The sequence below is a fragment of the Amblyraja radiata genome, chromosome 8 (assembly GCF_010909765.2).
Source record: "Amblyraja radiata isolate CabotCenter1 chromosome 8, sAmbRad1.1.pri, whole genome shotgun sequence".
NCBI lineage: Eukaryota > Metazoa > Chordata > Chondrichthyes > Rajiformes > Rajidae > Amblyraja > Amblyraja radiata.
In genome coordinates this window covers 54,072,830-54,090,236 of record NC_045963.1, presented here as the reverse complement: position 1 = coordinate 54,090,236, position 17,407 = coordinate 54,072,830, and positions in this window count along the sequence as shown.

Sequence of the window (17,407 nt, the reverse complement as noted above, 5' to 3'; positions counted from 1 at the left end):
GTATGCATTATCAATGTTTCCCTTATCTGTGGTCAATTGATGCAGTTGTGTTTGTGTGGACTTTTCCACGGCATGAAATCACAGAGCTTTGAAATCTTCACGGAATCACTCACGTGACTGAAGTAAAATAGTAAGATTAAACGCGAATTTACCAGTTTGAAGTTTGATCTTTATTTTATGAGGAGTTACGATGAGCGATTACGTGCCCACCCGCATATCATGAAGGTCATCTGGTAGTTCTAGTTTTCTAATCTTACTATGTCACTTCAATTACTGTTATCTGTGATTACACACCGCTGCTTTGAAGATTGACACGCGTGCGCTCTGGCGGGGTTCTTCACGTAATCGCCCATCATAACTTATCATAAAATAAAGATCAAACTTCTTACTGGTAAGTTCTCGTTTAATCTTACTATTAAACTTGACCATATTATGGTCACTACCTCCTAATGGCTCCTTAACCTCGTTCCTTTATCAAATCCGGTTCATTACATAACACTAAATCCAGAATTGGCGGCGCTGTGTCTAGTTTAGTAAATTTTTTGGTTATTAGGTGGTGTTATGTGTGTGTGGGGGGGGGGGGGGGGGGGGGGTGAAAAAGGGCTTTCTGTCTCTCCCTTCGGGGGAATGCGACTTTTTTGTCGTATCCCCCTTCTCTTCCCCCGTCTGCGCTGAGGCCTAATGGCGGAGCTGGCGGCCTCCAACCTGCGACCGACCTCGAGGGTCCGGAGGTAGAGCCAGCCAGGACTCACCAACGCGAGGCTGGCCGTCTTTGAGCTGTGGCGACGTCCGGGCAGCGGCACGACTCGGCGCTCCGGTGAGGGCGGATGGCGCGGGGCTGAGACACTCCCGTGCGGGCGGCACGGCTACTGGCTGGAAGGCGCTCCCGTGTGAGCGGCCTGGGTCCCGGCTGGAAGGCGCTCCCGTGGGTGTAGCCCGGTGCGGGGCTGAGACGCTGCCGTGTGGGTGGCCTGGCTACCGGCTGGAAGGCGCTCCGGTGAGGGCGGACCGGCTCCCGGCTGGAAGGCGCTCCTGTGGGGGCAGCCCGGTGCGGGGCTGAGACGCTGCCGTGTGGGCGGCCCGGTTCGGGGCGGAGACGGTGCTCCGGCGGCTGAGGCGGCATTCTGGCGGCAGCGACCTGGATCCGGGGCTCGGCCGCGGGCCAGTGGATGACAACGTCGGGAGCTCGCAGGTCACAGGCTGGTGCCTGTTTTCCGGAGCTCCCGTTGCAACAGCTGCGTCCGCTGGACTGGAGGGCGGCAGCTTCGACCACCCCCGGGCCGTGGAGCTTGAACCGCAGGACTGATACCATCGCCCGGTGGGGTATCGCCTCGGCGCAGAGGGAGAAGAGGAGGGAAGAGACAGTAACTCTAAGAATTTTGCCTCCATCACAGTGAGGAGGTGTTTGGTGAACTCACTGTGGTGGATGTTAATTTGTGTTTATTGTGTGTTGTTATTATTACATGTATGGCTGCAGGCAACAGCATTTCGTTCAGACCGAAAGGTCTGAATGACAATAAAGGAAATCTAATCTAATCTAATCTAATCTAAAAATTGCCTTCTCCCTGGTAGGCTCCAATACAAGCTGCTCTAAGAATCCATCACGGAGGCACCCCACAAACTCCCTTTCTTGGAGTCCAGTACCAACCTGATTTTCCCAGTCTACCTGCATGTTGAAATCTCCCATATCAACCGTAGCATTACCTTTACTACATGCCAATTTTAACTCCTGATTCAACTTGCACCCTATATCCAGACAACTGTTTGGGGGCCTGTAGATAAGTCCCATTAGGGTCTTTTTACCCTTACAATTCTTTAGTTCTATCCATACTGACGCCACATCTCCTGTTTCAATGTCACCCCTTGCAAGGGACTGAATGTCATTCCTCACCAACAGAGCTACCCCACCCCCTCTGCCCACCTGTCTGTCTTTTCAATAGGAGGTATACCCTTGAATGTTCAGTTCCCAGCCCTGGCCCTCTTGCAGCCATGTCTCTGTAATTCCGACAACATCATACTTGCCAATTTTTAACTGAGCCTCAAGCTTGTCCACTTTATTTCTTATACTTCGCGCATTCATATACAACACTTTGACCTCTGTATGCACCTCCCCTCTCGCACTGCTCACAATTGGCCCTGACCTTACTCTCTTATCCCTTCTCGAACTTTCCTTCCCATTAATTCGGGAGTCTTTTGTAACTTTTCCTGTACTCATTTCCCCTTTAACTTCATCTTTATACTCCCAATTTGTCAATCCCTCCCCCCCATTATTTAGTTTAAACCCACACGTGTAGCCCGAGCAAACCTGCCTGCCAGAACTTCGGTCCCCCTCCAGTTCCTGCTTTCTCCCCATATCATTTGATTCTATTAGCCCTAAGAACTATATCTAACTCTCTCTTGAATTGGCTTCCACTGCATTCTATGGAAGATAATTCCACAGATTCACAACTCTTCGGTTGAAAAGGTTCTCATCTCAGTCCTAAATGGCCTACCCCTTATTCGTAAACTGGTTCTCGACTCCCCCAACGTGGGGAACTTTTTTCCCTGCATTTGGCCTGTCCAATCCCTTAATAATTTTATGTTTCTATAAGATACCCTCCCATCCTTCTAAATTCCAGTGAAGATAAATAAGCCCAGTCGATCCTTTCGTTCATCGCCATACCGGGAATTAACCAATGCTGCACCTTCTCAATAGCAAGAATGTCCATCCACAAACCTATCCAAGTCATCCTGCAGCCTCATAGCATCCTCCTCGCAGCTCACACTGCCAGTTGACATCAATCCAGTTGTCTGTATGCGGTGAAATGCAGTGACTAAACACTCTAAACCTTCGTAAACGGATGACTGAAAACGGTGACATCGATAACGAATGTATGTCGAGTTTTGGGCCAAGGATTGGAGCGAGGACTGGTGTGATATGTTCCTCCATCAAATTACAACACCCTCACCTGCCACTGGCAGAGCCAAAGATCATAGACGGAGTTATGATCTTTGGGCAGAGCCACGTCGCGTGGCCCACGACATGGCATGGGGGGGGGGGGGGGTCGGTCGAATAAGGAGTAAATTCCGCACCCCACGTGACGCGGCAGCCGGTTGCGGCGCGCGTGGGTAAAGGGATGCGCGTGCCGGCCAACCGCCGCCGGGAGGTGGCGAGAATACGGGGTGGGATGGGCGCCGCCGCCGCGATGTTGTTGCTATTGCTGTTGCTGGTGAATGTTGCCTCGGCGGTGTGGAGGTGAGGAGATGGCGATGTGATGGAGAACATGGGTTGGTGGGGTGATAAGTGAATGGCGGGGGAGACGGCTGTCGTCCTGGAGGGGATCGGGTGGACGAGGCAGATTCGGGTTGGGCGTGCCGGAGGGTCCAAGGTGGGGGTAAGTGGAAGTCCTGGGTGGGAGGAGCTGAGGTCCTAGGGGAAGACGGATGGGAGAGGTGCGGAGCTGGGGAGTGTCCTGGCACGATGTGGGGTGAAGAACCTGGGTCGGAGTTCTTGGGTGGGTGGGCAGGACCTGGGTCGGAGGAGGACATGAGTGGGAGGGATGGTAGTGGCAATCGGAGGACTGTATGATCCGAAGATTGGGGGAGGGAGGGCAATTGAATTGATTGTAAAGTTATCTTGTTAATAGTCAATTTTATAGGATGGTGCAAGGGCAAGTATGCTGTATTATTTTCAGTTAAAAGAAGGCAAAAAAAAAATCATGGCTTCTGAGAGTTTGTATTGTACAGATAGCCAATAAAAAGGTTACATTGACAAGCAATACATCTTATATTAGCAATGTTACAAAATTTTGAGATTTTAAAAATCAAGTCTGCAATTAATCCCATCAGATAAAGCATAAACAGAAGTTTAATTTGACATCTAATTCACTTTCATATCTTCAGTATTAAAAGAGTTATGGCCATTTCCATACTCGGAAATTAGCATCTTGTTCCCTATAGGGGGGTTGCACGTAAAGGTCACTGGGTCAGAGGACTTGACGCACGGAGCCGCTCAATCCATCTGGAGGACATCCGTCACTATACGTATATGTTATTAATGCTAGAAACGCGTACTTTCCTACCTGTTAAAAACTGCCAAAATGTTGGATTTTTACGCTGAAAAAAATTGTGGAAGTCGGGGTAAGTGTGAGAGACATGTACCCAACTTTAGAATTCCAAACGTGAAGCGAAATGAAGGTAAAGAGAAGCGAGAGCTGAAGGGACAACAGCAGCTAAAGTAAACATTGGCTGTGCAGATATCGGAATTGAAAATATTGGGAATTATCACGTTTGCTCTCTGCATTTCATCAACAGTAAGGCATTGTTTGTGTTTTTTCTTGATTCAGCTCTCACTTCTATCTACCGTCATTTCTCCTCACTTTTGGAATTCTGAAGTAGGCTAAATGTATCTCACGCTTATCCCAGTTTCCATAATTATTTGCAGTGCAAAAATCGACATTTTCGTGTGTTTTAACAGGCCCGCTACGTTGGAAACAATGGTAAGTGCCTACGTGCAGTACTTCGCGTGTAATCCATTTGGAGTAGCGTAGCAACAGTACGTGTCATGGGTCGTGACCCGACTGCCGTGAATCCTCCCTATTGCTTTCCCATTGAATTAACACAAAAGCTGTGACCGAGGACAGTCAAAAGCCCATAACTTTATTAAAAATTAAGAAAACAAATCAATTTTCAGTTATTATAGATTGAAGCATTCTTAAACAAATATGAAACAATCTTACTTGGATGACTTGAAATTGAAGCATATAATTAGTTAGTTACCCAATTGTAGATAATTACATAATTCAATTACTAGATCTAAACATCTATCCATTTCTTAAGAAAAGATCAACATTTTTCAATAGGCTAAGTGTCCAAATAACATACACACAAGAATTCACAATATAACATGATTTTTAAATCTCATTGTCATGGATTTATAGGCCAAATTTAAGGAATTTAGTGTTTAAATTAAATGCCAAATTAATGGCCATTTAAATCATCTTGCGAGTGGGTTTTTCTGGAACGCGATCATTTGGAACGTTGCAGTTGCAGTGATTTTGAGCCCCATATCGGCAGGAAAAATACTGCCGGTTCGGAGGGGCTCCAAGTCACCTTCTCGCAACTTAAAATTTTGATTAAAGGGAACTTAAGAAGCACTTTTTAATGTAAAAATAAACAGCCTACCTTGCCTTGTCCCCTACGTGAGATCCGTCCCGTTGTCGGCGTTCACGGCTTTAGAAGATGATTTTTAATTTACTATAACAATTAAATTATCTAACTTAGCTTAAAAATAAGTGCAGAGAACGGCAGTCGCAGCGATTTTTCTTGAGCAATTAAACAGGCTTATGAACATCGATTTAAACAGCCTGGAGGAAATGGCATTTTAAACCCGCCCTCCTCTCAAAGGCACCAAAGTCGCGCACACAGGTAGTGACAGAACTGCAGCGCCGCTGAAGGTAAGTTTTGTAACATACCTACTTATATGTTAAACTGTTTGGGCAATTTTAAACATTAATTTTAAGATGTTTTTTTCAGATATTCCAATAATATGGAAAGTAAAATTGCCATGAATACACGAAGTAATGTAAGTGATTCGACCACACTGAAATGATTTAAAGATTTGTTCATCATTACATACTTTGATAAAGTCCCCCTTGGTAGGCTTTCCAGAAGATTAAAATGCACAGGATTCAGTATACAGATTCAGAATTAGTTTACTAATGGAAGACAGGGGGGTTGTGGTGGAAGGGTGTTAATTCAGGCTGGATGTCTGACCAGTGGTGTTCCACAGGGATAAGTTATTTTTGATATGCATCAATGGCTTGGACGTAAGTGGGTTGGTTAGTAATTTGCAGGCAAAACCAAGATTACTGGATTTGAAGACTGGCAAATTATGTTAAAGTACACACTGAGATATAGATTAGCTACATAAATGGGCAGAGCAAAGACAGGTGGAGTTTAATCCAAACAAGTGTGAGGAGTTGCACTTTGGGAAGTTGAATGTAAGGGGGAATGAATGAATGGCAAGACCCCTAACAGTATTGATGTACAGAGGTATCTTGGGTTTCAAGTCCAAAAATTCCTGAAAGTGGCCACAGTAGATGATAAGGTTAAGAACAGGTATGGTACGCTTGCCTTCATTGGTCAGAGCATTGAGTATAAGTGTCAGGCTGTCATGATGCAACTTTATAGGACTTTGGTAGTCTGCATTTGGGGTATTTTGTGCAGATCTGGTCACCCCATCACAGGAAGGGTGTGGAAGCTTTGGAGGGAATGCAGAAGTTTACCAGCATGCTTTCTGGTTTAGTGAGTATTAGCTACACAGTCATAAGTGATAGGAGCAGAATTAGGCCATTCAGCCCATCAAAGCTACTCTGCCATTCAATCATGGCTGATCTATCTCTCCCTTCTAACCCCAGTCTCCTGACTTCTCCCCATAACCTCTGACACCAATACTAATCACGAATCCATCTATCGCTGCTTTAAAAATATCTATTGACTTGGCTTCCACAGCCTTCTGTGGCAAACGATTCCACAGATTCATCACCCTCTGATTAAATAAATTCCTTCTCATCTCCTTCCGAAGGAACGTCCTTTAATTCTGAGGCTATGGCCTCTCATCCTAGACTCTCCCATGAGTGGAAACATCCTCTCCACATCCACTCTATCCAAGCCTTTCACTATTCAGCACGTTTCAATGAGGTCCCCCCTATTCATCTAAACTCCAGCGAGTACAGGCTCAGTGCCGTCAAACCGTCATCATAAGTTAACCCACTCATTCCTGGGATCATTCTTGTAAACCTCCTTTAACCCTCTCCAGGGTCAGCACATCCTTCTTTATTTATGTGCCCAAAATTGTTCACTTTACTCCAAATGACTCCTGACACATGCCTTATAGAGCCTCAGTCTTTGTAGTCTAGCCCGCTTGAAATAAATCTCGATTCTGGTTACGCATAGTCTCTACCTCAAACTCGTGCATTCTTGGCTCATCAATTTGGTAGTCCCTGGTCTGATCCCCAACAGTCTCCACTTCAGTCTGCAGCGTCTCTTGACTATCACAACGGTGATACGTTTTCACATATGACGTGTTTATATCATGCGACTCCTTCGGGCGACTTAATCCTTTGTCTGGACACCACAGTGTATGATTGTGGAAAGATGGCTGTGGTCATTTAACTTGGACTTTCTCTTCTCACTAGCACCTCATCTCCTGGCATCACATCTGATGGTCTGGCACCTCGTCTCCTGTCTGCATAAAGCTTTGATGCCCCTTTCTTTTCTGCATCCTGTTCTCTCACTTCTTGGTCATTTATCATGTCACTAACCCATGGTATCTTGGTCCAGATTTTCCTACCAAACAGCAATTCCCCTGGACTCTTCCCTAATGTGCTGTGTGGTGTAGCTCTATGCGCTACTAGATATGATGAGGATCCCCTTCCAATCTTTGCCGTATGCTTGGGCAATTCTCATCCTCTTCTCTGAAAATTGGTTCTGACATTTCACTTACGATACGATAGAAATGTATTTATCCCAGGAGGGAAATTGATCTGCCAACAGTCATAAAGCACATGAACCATGAAATTAAAATTAAGAGTTGAAAGGATTGGGGATGTGTAAATATTTGGAGAGGGGAGGGAGAAGAGGGGACTCAGTCTATCCCATGACAGAAGGGGTAGTTATGCTGTTTGATAGCCACAGGAAAGAAGGATACAATACAAATTTATTGTCATTTGAGCCCCAGACTCAAACGAAATTTTGTTTCCACAGCCATACAAACAAAAACAATGTCCTACAGACATACACACAATTAAGTTCACACAAACATCCATCACAGTGAACCCACTGTGATGGAAGGCAAAAGTCTTTTCTCTCCCCTGCTCTCCATGTCTCTCCCGATGTCCAAGCCCCAGGCGGGCGTTGCTAAGTCCCACGGCCATTTTAGGCCGTGCCGGGTGATTTACGGCCCCGCTCCCGGTCTAGAAGTCTCGAAGTTGGAGCCCCCGGCGGGCGCTGTAATGTCCCACGGCCATGAAGCCGTGCCGGGTGATGTACTTCCCCGCTCCGGGTCGCTCCAAACCCCGCGACACGGGCTGGAGAAGTCGCGTTGCGGGAGCTCCGGTAAACAGTCTCTCTCTCCCCCCGGACCCGCGAGCTCCCGATGTCCCGATGTCCACCGGACCTGCGGCTGCGTTGCTGGAGCCTCCGAGCCCCAGGAGTCGAGTCGCAGCAGCGAGTCACCACCGCTCCCCACGCACCGAGGCCGGCCAGCCCCACGATGGTGAGTAGTCCGCAGCGCAGTCTCCCGAGCCCCTGGGTCGTTCAGGTTGGAGGCCGCTCCACGGTGCTAGGCCCCAACGACAACGGAGACCCGACAGGGAAAAGGTCGGGTCTCCTGGACAGGGAAGAGATTTTAAACGGTTTCCCCCCCCCCCCCCCCCCGCCCCCCACATATACACATTTAAAAACCAGTATTTAAAAACACCAAACACTACATTTAACTAGACAAAAAATAAAAAAAAGACAGACAGGCTGTAGGAGCCGCTGCAACGAGTCGCGCAGCCACCAGGATCTCCTGTGGCGTTCTGTACTGCATCTTGGTGGAACCAGTATGTTGCTGAAGGTACTCCGCAGGTTAACTAGTGTGTCATGGAGAGGGTGAGCTGTATTGTCCAAGATGCTCCACAGTTTGAGGGAACATATAAACATAGAATATGGTTGCAGGATAGGCCATTCGGCCATTCAATATGATCAAGGCTGATTATCCAAAATCAGTACCCTGTTCTGGCTTTCCCCCCATAACCCTTGATTCCCATAGCCCTAAGAGCTAAATCTAACTCTCTCTTGAAAACATCCACTGAATTGGCCTCCACGTCCTTCTGTGGCAGAGAATTCCACAGATTCACAACTCTGGGTGAAAATGTTTTTCCTCATCTCAGTCCTAAACGGCCGACCCCTTATTCTTAAACTTTGGCCCCTGGTTCTGGACTCCCGCAACATCGGGAACATTTTTCCTGCATCTACCCTGTCCAATCCTCTGAGAATTTTATATGTTTCTATAAGATATCCTCTCATCCTTCTAAATTCCAGCGAATACAAGCCCAGTCGACCCATTCTTTCATCATACGTCAGTCCCGCCATCCCGGGAATTAACCTGGTGAACCTACGCTCCACTCCCTCAATAGCAATAATGTTCTTCCTCAAATTAGGAGACAAAAATTGCACACAATATTCCAGCTGCGTCTCACCAGGGCCCTGTTACAACTGCAGTAGGACCTCCTTGCTCCTAAACTCAAATCCTCTCGCAATGAAGGCTAACATGCCATTGGCTTTCTTCACTGCATTCTGTACCTGCATGCTTACTTTCAGTGACTGATGAACAAGCACACTCAGGTCTTGTTGCACCTCCCTGTTAAAGTTCGCTTTTTAAAACAGACAACAACAAATGGTTAACGGTAAACCAAGTCAAGCTTTTAATAGATCGTCAGACGGGAGTGGCGGGGATCAGCAACAAGATAGCATCCACTCTCCGAACAAAGGAAAGTTAGTTCAGTTATACTTTTTTGTTATCAATAAAACACTCCTACCAAGTCCAAATATGGCATGACTGAAAGATTCTACAGTCTTTCAGAATAGAAGAAGACCTGGGTCTAAATCAAGCTCCTCCAATAACATGTTATTGGTTATCTTTGCAGTGTCATTGGCTCATAGTCCTTTCTTCATGGACTTGGACAAACACGTTATACTCCAAGCTTCCATCTTAATTTCTATATTCTGCCACCAGGGGCGCCGGGGAGATGGCCAGCCCTGTTCGGCAGTCTGTTCGTTTTTTCACCTTTTTGTTATTTTTAGCGCCTGTTAAAGGTTTGTTTTTATGTTCTTCGGTTTGTTTTATGTGGGGGGAGGGGGGGGGGGGGGGGGGGGCCGATCAGGGGAAACTTTTTTTCAAGTTCTTACCTTCCCGGAGATGTGATCAATTTTCGGATCACCTTCTCCGTGCTCTGCGGCCTACCATCGCTGGAGCTGAGAACCGCCTCGGACTGTCATGAGCCCCACCGCGTGGCGCGGACTTAACATCTGAGCGGATCCCTCGACTGGGATTGCTCCCACCGCGGCCTGCGGACTTACCATCAAGGGCTCGCAGTCTCGGGAGAGGCTTGTCTGGAGCTCCAATGCCGCAGAAGGTTCGTCCGGCCCCGATGTGAGGTTCGAATGCCCGGCGCGGGGGAGCTGACATCCCCCCGATGCGGGAGTAGATCACCTCGACACGGAGACCCCGATCGCCGCCGGCTACGGGAGTCAAGACCGTCCCGTCAATGAAGGGCTCGAGGCCCCCGACCGAGGAAGAACAAAAGGAAGAGACTTGATCTTTATTTCGCCTTCCATCTAAGTGAGGAATGTGTAAGAGTCACTGTGGTGGCTGTACATGTTAAAAGGTGTTTTTGAGTCTGTTACTTTTAATTGTATGACTGACCTGGCCAGTGAAATTCCTCGTATGTTGCAAAACATACTTGGCGGATAAAATCTGATTCTGATTCTGATTCTGATATCAAAATTCTGATTTCGTTCAGACCGTAAGGTCTGAATGACAATAAAGGTAATTCTAATTCACTAATTCTAAAACAACAACTTTTTACTCAATTTTTGTGTTCTACATAGTAAATGCAAAGTCAGCAACATTATATAGTCTTGGCACAGTCCAATATCTGCAAAGTTTGGCAACATTGTACAGACTTGGCACGGAGTCACTCTATTGTCCTTTACCAGACCACGTGTTTTTAGTTTCCATCTTAAATTAGTAAGAAGAACAATTATAACGACTCAATTTTGTGAACCCAATTACATTTGGTTGTATTAACTCTTTCATTCCCTTCTCCTAATCTGACACCATTCAGATAATAATCTGCCTTCCTGTTCTTGCCACCAAAGTGGATAACCTCACATTTATCCACATTATACTGCATCTGTCATGCTTCTGCCCACTCACCCAACCTATCCAAGTCACCCCGCAGCCGCATAGCATCCTCCTCGTAACTCACACTGCCACCCAGCTTTGTGTCATCTGCAAACTTAGAGATGTTGCATTTAATTCCATCGTCTAAATCATTAATATATATTGTAAACAACTATGGTCCCAGCACCGAGCCTTGCGGCACCCCACCAGTCACTGCCTGCCATTCTGAGAAGGACCCGTTAATTTCTACTCTTTCCTGTCTTCTAACCAGTTCTCTATCCATGTCAATACCCTACCCCCAATACTATGTGCTCTAATTTTGCACACTAATCTCTTGTGTGGGACCTTGTCAAAGGATTTTTTTTTTTTTTTTTTTTTTTTTTAATATTTTATTTTATTAGAAGTAAGTACAGTCATATGGCACCAAAGTGCCTAATATATATTTTCATAATACATTTTATGTACAACTTCTTTTTTTTTTTTTGTTACACTGAAAAAAGATTAGAATAAGAAAAAGAAGTTAGATAGTAAAGGATAGAAAGATGTGAAATATATAGTGTGTGAAAAAAGAAAACGAGTAAATGAAAAAAGTTGAGAGAGAGAATAGAGAGAAGAAAAGGAAAAAAAAAAAAAAAAAAAAAAAAAAAAAAAAAAAATAGGAGATCATTATTTATAGTCTTGACCAACCCTCGTCCAGTCCTGAAACAGTTATTTTTTACAGTTGTGTTGCACCATATGATTCCAAAAAAACGACGAATGGAGACCAACTCGTTATGAATTGGTCTGATTTATCCATTAGGAGGAATCGCATTTCCTCAAGATGAGCGGTGTCCAACATGCTTGCAATCCACATTTTAAGCGTTGGTATTGATGTACCTTTCCAAAATTTAAGAATTAATTTTTTTGCTATTATTAAACCATAGTTAAGGAATAGATTTTGAGATGTGTTCAATTTATTCCCATCTTCCATTACGCCAAATATAATCATTTCAGTATTAGGTTCCATTCTTGTCTTGAATAATTTTGTAAATATTTCAAAAATATCATTCCAAAATCTATAAAGTTTTATGCAGGAGACTAAGGAGTGTGTTATAGTTGCCTTTTGGGCTAGACATTTATCACAGGTGGCGGATATATTTGGATAAAATTTGTTCAATCTTGTTTTTGAGTAATATAATCTATGTACAATTTTAAATTGAATTAAATTATGTCTTACATTAATTGAACATTTGTGAATATATATCAGGTATTTTTCCCATTTAACCTTCGTAATTTTTATCATTAGTTCCCGTTCCCACTCTTCTCTAAGTACCTCTGTCGATGGTAGGTCTATATTTAGAATACTATTATATAAATATGATATTAATTTTTGTGAGTCAGCTTCAATATTCATTGCCTCTTCCAATAAGTCAGGAGTTACTTTTTGATATCCTTGTATATATTTTTTCACGAAATCGCAAATCTGAAGATATTTAAAATATTGGTTGTTTTTCAATTTAAATTTTAATTGTAATTGTTGGAATGATAGTAAGTTTCCCATTTCATACATATCCCCGATCCTTCTAATTCCGAGACTTTCCCATTGGTTATATGTCTTATCAATAAGAGATGGTTTAAATAAAGGGTTATTCGCTATTGGCATTAACAGTGATAGATTTCTTAATTTTAAAGATAATTTTATTTGTTTCCAAATTCTTATTGTACCATATATAATTGGGTTCTTCTTATATATTGTGTTATTCAGTTTTTTTGGGGAGAAGAGGATCGTTCCTATATTACTAGGATGGCAATCCTCCTTCTCCATTTTTATCCATTCTGTCTGTTGGGTAGCACTATCCAACCAATAAATCATATTCTTAATATGCACTGCCCAGTAATAATACATAAAATTCGGAAGTGAAAGTCCCCCGACCTCTTTTGGTTTACATAAGTGTTTTTTTGTGATTCTATGTGATCTATAGTCCCAAATATAATTAGTAATATTAGAGTCTAATTTTTTAAAAAAGTATTTTGGTATATATACCGGTATAGATTGAAATAGGTATAGTAATTGTGGTAGGAAGATCATTTTTATTGCATTTATTCTACCTAATAATGATAAGGGAAGTGTTTTCCAAAATTTAATCGACGTATTAAGTTTATTTAATAAAGGCATGAAATTAGCATTGAATAATGCTTTATATTTTCTAGTAATCTGAATACCCAAATATTTAAATTTTTCTGTTGCAATTTTAAAGGGGAACTTCAGTAAGTGTGTAGGTTCTTGAGGTTTTAATGTCATGATTTCACTTTTATTCCAGTTTATTCTATATCCAGAAAAAGACCCAAATTCCTCTATTAAGTTTAATAAATTTGGTATGCTCGTTTGTGACTTTGTAATATATAAAAGTATATCGTCTGCATATAATGAGATTTTATTCTTTGAGTCTCTGGTATTATAGCCCTGAATATTCGGATGAATTCTTATACTTTCAGCCAGGGGTTCTATCATAAGGGCAAATAGCAGGGGTGATAGTGCACATCCCTGCCTATTACCCCTTGATAGTTGAAATTTTTGAGATAACATGTTATTAGTTAAAATTCTTGCCATCGGTTTATCATATAATAATTTTACCCATCTTATAAAATTCTCTCCCATATTAAATTTTTGTAGTACTTTATATAAGTATTGCCACTCTACCTGATCAAATGCTTTCTCTGCATCCAAAGAAATAATTGATATATCTTCTTCCTCTACTTTATGCGAGTACATTATATTAAACAGACGTCTCAGATTATTAAATGAGTATCTTTTAGGTATAAACCCCGTTTGATCAGGGTTTATCAATTTACTAATATATTTGCTTAATCTTCTTGATAAAATCTTTGCTAAAATTTTCTGATCTGTATTTAAAAGTGATATAGCTCTGTACGAGCCCGGATCTTCTAAATCTTTATCTTTTTTTGGAATAAGTGTAATAGTTGATTCTGTTAGTGTTTCAGGTAGTTTGTTTTCTTTAAAAGCATGGGAGTATAAATTAAATAAATAAGGGGTTGTTATCTCCTGAAATTTTTTATAAAATTCATTATTAAAACCATCTGGTCCCGGTGTCTTACCATTTTTCAGCGATTTTATTGTTTCACCTATTTCTTTGATTGTAATTTGAGCTCCTAATTCCTCTTGTTCCAAAAGGTCCAGTATTGGAAGATTACAATTATCTAGAAAATTTTTTATTTTACTATCTTCTCTTTTAATTTTAGATGTATATAAGTTTTGATAAAATTGGGCAAATCTATTATTAATATCTTTAGGTAGTATTAGTAATTCTCCTTCCTCTGATTTAATTTTGGTTATAGTATTTTCCTTTTCTTGTTTTTTCAATTGGCGAGCTAAAAGCTTATGTGGTTTGTCACCAAACTCAAAATGTTCCTGTTTTGTCATTTGGAATAGTCTTATTACCCTTGCCGATAAAATTCGATTAAGTTTAAATTTCAGTAATATTATCTTATTGTGTTTATCTGTCGTGGAATCTTTGGCATTATCCATCTCTAACTGTCTGATTTCTTGTTCTAACAACAATTGTTCTGTCTTATTCTTTTTATTTTGAAAACTTTGATATGAAATTATAATTCCTCTCATAAATGCCTTAAAAGTTTCCCATAATAAAGAAGGCAAAGTACCTGGTATATCATTTGTATCGAAAAAAAGTTCCATTTGTTGTTTTAAATATTGATAGCCTTGCACGTCATTTAAAATATGTGTATTAAACCTCCAAAAAAAAAATTTTTCCCGGCATTCCCTCAAATTTTACTGAAAATGTCAACGGGGAGTGATCTGAGATACTACTAATGTGGTATGTTGGGTTGTTTGTATATGGCATTAATTTCATATCCACTAAAAAATAATCAATTCTTGAATAAGTTTTATGCACCGAAGAGTAAAACGAGTATTCCCTTCCAACTGGATTAGCAGATCTCCATACATCTATTATATTCGTATTTTTTATATATGTATTTAGAAGTTCGCTAGTTTTAGATTTTAAATTACTCTTCTTTTGTTTTGCTGATTTATCTAGATATGAATCTAAAACACAGTTAAAGTCCCCCCCTATTATCACATTTTGGTAATTAAACTCTGATATTATGTCAATAATTTTATCAAAAAAGTGGGGGTTATCAAAATTCGGAGCATAAATATTTATCAAAGTTAGTGGGGTTGCATAAATTTCACCCGAAACTATAATATATCTTCCCTCTTTATCTGATATGGTATTCTTTAATTTAAAAGGAATACCTTTCCTAATAAGAATAGCTGTACCCCTAGATTTAGAAGTAAATGAGGAGTAGTATGTTTGGCCTATCCAATTCGCCTTTAATCTTATTTGTGTTTGTTGTTTCATGTGTGTCTCCTGCAAAAACATTATGTCGCTTTTCAACGATTTTAGTTGGGCAAAAATTTTACCCCTCTTAATTGGTTCGTTGGCACCCCGTATATTCCAACTACAAAATGTAATTCCTCCATTCTTTATTTGTCTATCGTCTTGCATTGTAAATCAGGGTAATATTCCTGAATCATATGGTGCAAACAAATACCTCAGAACTTTAGGACTTGGGTGGTCATCCCGGTTTATTAAATTTATATTGCATCTCCTTCTTGTAAAGTGCCTTAGAAAAAGAAAAAAAGAGTGTGATACACAATTACTTTCAAAAAAATTAAACAGATAAAAATCTTGCTTGTGTTTTAAAAAAAAAGGTGCTATTAAGGTATCTAAGGGAAGATACCTTAAGAACGAATAGCCATCAACGATGGCAAAAAATGTATAGACCTCCGTGATGTTGTTATACATTGAGCTCCTCCCCCTAGGCGAATCCTCATAAAAAGTTACATATCGTTTCATATTGTGTTTTTTCTTATATGAGTTCATCAAATCAGTGCTAGTGACAGCCGAGAGAAAAAAGAGACATAAGGAATAAAAAAACAAAACAAATATAGAACAAACATATACACGATTATATAAGTATATGTCCCTCTAATTTATCCAATCTTAATCTAATCTAAACTTTCCCATATATATCCACCCTGTATTCTTACATAATATCCCATTCTATAACTACCATACATCATACAAGCTGGTACCAAAGGGTTAACTACCGTACAAGCAGGTGCCAAGGGGTTAAACTTTGAGCTTTGCATCCAAGGTTGAATATAACCAAGCTCTCTGAATAACACATTCCAACGAGATAAGCTTTATAATTGTCTGGGTAGCTCGGCCATTTTAATGTAAAAAGTTCAGATTTCTTCATTGTCGGCAGTTTGACCCGATGTTTTCTTAACGATATCCTCTGCATACTTTAAAGCTTTTCCGGGAGCTGCAAATGAGCGTTCAACGCCATTATAAGTTATCTTCATTTTTCCGGGAAACAAAATTCCATATCTTACTCCCGGGACTTCCCTCAAAGTGTGTCTTGCCGGTGTAAACAATCTCATTTTCTGGACTACCTCAGGAGAGTAATCGCGAAATATTCGCACATCATCCCCACGGTATGTCAGTTTCTTCCCATGAGTGATCTTTTTCAATATAAATTCCACTGAAGAGATGTCACGGAATTTCACAATTATCTGTCTTGAATCATTTGTTCTTCTTCCAGCTCGTTTAGCGACGTCTGTTCTTGGTTCTTCCGACAATTCCAACACATCTTTGAGTAAGTCAGTAACGAAAGTACATGTTTGAGATTCATGTCCCTCTCGTCCTTCCTTTACTCCGAGAATCCTCAGGTTATATCTCCGATTTCCTGAATCCAGGTCCAGACATTTATCAGTCATTCTTCCAAGTTTTTCCTCTTCAGTTTTCTGTGATTGTTTCAAATTCTTTATTTCCGAGACAATCTCTTTTATCTCATTCTCCATCTCTTCCATTATCTCATCCAGCTTTCCGATATCATCACTTATACCTTTAAATTTCTTGTTGTAATCATTTTCAATTCTGACACACTCTGAATTTAATCTCTTATCAAATTCCTTATACTGCTTTTTGAGTTCTTTTAACTCACTGCAAGTATTATCAATTTTTTGAGAAATACTCTCCATATTAATTTCCATACTCTGTTTGTTACTTTCCATGTGAGAGTCCATACTTTGCATCTTCTCCAGTGTCATGTTAATTGTAGCAGTCATATCTAAAAGCATTTGCTTTACCTCTTTCTCCTTCTTGTCTCCTTTTGTTGCCATTTCAAGCAGAGACCCTTGGCTGTAAGAATCTTCTTCTTCTGTCGTTTGCAGAGTATCCAAAACTTCCTCGAGCTGAAGGCTGATAGTATTTTTCTCTGGCGCCCTTGAACGATTATCTCTGCTCATTTAAACTCATTTAAACACCCGATTTCACCATTAATCTCCCCGATTTTCACGTCACCTTCTGATGATAACACCCTTACACAACACCAGGCGACTTCGGTGAGTTTTTAAAAAAAATCGGTGCTGACTTAAACGACTTTTACAAT